Source organism: Aristolochia californica, unplaced genomic scaffold (assembly GCF_029961685.1).
Source record: "Aristolochia californica isolate CCGP_79_NKW_82.1479 unplaced genomic scaffold, dmAriCali1.0.hap1 SCAF_9, whole genome shotgun sequence".
NCBI classification, from domain to species: domain Eukaryota; kingdom Viridiplantae; phylum Streptophyta; class Magnoliopsida; order Piperales; family Aristolochiaceae; genus Aristolochia; species Aristolochia californica.
The window spans coordinates 3,447,120-3,449,115 of record NW_027182290.1 but is presented as its reverse complement, the minus strand read 5'-3'; positions in this window follow the sequence as shown (position 1 = coordinate 3,449,115).

The window sequence follows — 1,996 nt, the reverse complement described above, 5'->3', positions numbered from 1 at the left end:
AATCCGTTCTCTGAGTTTAACCGCCTCTTATGGGCGTCTGACGTCTGTAACCAAAAACGATGAAGACCACTGAAACTTGGTTGTTCTTTTAAGATTCCAAATAAAAAAATAAATAAATAAGTATTAACTTTATTTATTTATATTATAATGTGATATTGTCACGAGATTCTTATCTTGTGCTAAAAGGATTACAACATTAATTATTAAATACATATTCAAATTTTTTTTATAGTTTTTTCGACCCATCGTGGTTGGAAAATCTTACTTAAAAAATTATATAATTTTTTAATAAAAATTTTCAATTAAAAAAGTGTTTCTAAAAACATATGAGGCATTAAGAGCCTATTTGGAACCTACATAAAAGATAAAAAAAGAAATAGGGAGAAAAATGTATATTTTATTATTTAATAGCATAAAATAATTGAGAGAAAAGAAAATAAAAGAGAACTTAATTATTAAATTTTCTCTCACAAAATGATAGAATTTGGGTAAAAAATAAAAGAATTGAAAGCAACGTAAAATGAAGTTTTTTTTTTTGGTAATAACCATTGGCTTATCATAAAGAAAAAAAATAATGGAGAGCAAGCTAAAATGAAGTTTTTTTCTCTTTAGGAAATTTGTCATTTGTATCTCACTTTTTGAGTTTTTTTTTTATAAATAATTCATAAAAAATATTCTTCTTCAATATTGTGACTAAGATAAATCCAAAACGTCACATTAAATATAACAAGGCACGTGAAGTATAATAACCCAAACTTGGCTTGTTAGCTCATGAGACGATTTGTTAACATAAATTTTTTTTCGAAAAATATAATTTACTCTAGTTGTTCTCGTCAATTCCTTGTTTAGTTGGTTGATGGTTGCTCTTATTTACCTCAAACCTCAAAGACAATCAGTAATTCAACCTTTTTTGGGTCCGTTAACATCTAATTTTATTATTTGTTAATGGAATAAACTCTATTTTTTGAGGTATTTGATATTTCTTCCAGGTCTATTAAATTTGTTATTATATATTAGTATGTTCCATTTAAAAGTCTTAAACTTCTTTGCGAATAACTTGTAATCCAATGGTATTAAGTTCATCATAATATTTTATTGATTTATTTTTATAATTTTAAATATATGTTAAAACTCCAACTCCAGTTCGAGCTCAAAATTATTTTTGGGTTAAAACTCAATCCCAATTTTAGGCTCAAGGTTAAGATCGAGCTCGAGCTCAAGCTCGAGTTTTAGTTCAAAGTATTCAGATTAAATCAAACTCGAACATATGCAAGTTCGAGTTTGGCTCGACTTGATGTCACCCTATGATTCTTTCTATCGGCCTTAATATAAGTTAAATAAGTTTATCTTTAACCATTAACCTTTAATATCATAACCATCTTTATTTGAATAAAAAACTTAGTAAATCAACTTAAACCTATTGTTTAATAAAGCTGGTTAAAATTTCTTTCATCAACACCTTTCATTTGAATTTGATATATTTGAAACCACAAATTCCAACATTAGGGCATGATTCAATACCCACTCAGGTTTGCCGCCCCGACCACGCCTTTCATTAAAAAATACGATTTTTTAAATCTTTCCTTACGCTACTCATAATTATCTGGATGGACGAGGACAGCGAGAAATTGACTGGCGCCGAATGCCGCTAATTTCGCGTCTCTTCTCCAATTGGAAGTCAAACCGCCTGAAAAGTGGCCCCACGCGCTTTTGCAGAAACTTCCGACGGTAGCAACCGCTTTTTCTTGCATGATTTTGGTCTCTCATTATTAGATTGTTATTATTAATTAAATATTATTTTTTAATCATTTTCTCGGCCTGTAATTGGTTACAACGTGGTCTAATTAAAAAAATTCAAAAAAAGGCTGACGGGGTCAGCTTTTCAGTTTCCCTCGTCGGGCCTTGTCACCAAGATGGATATTACAGCTTATCATTAGCTGTTGATAATCATCATTATCAGCTCAATCAAATCTACGTAAAACGTGCAAGGAAAGGC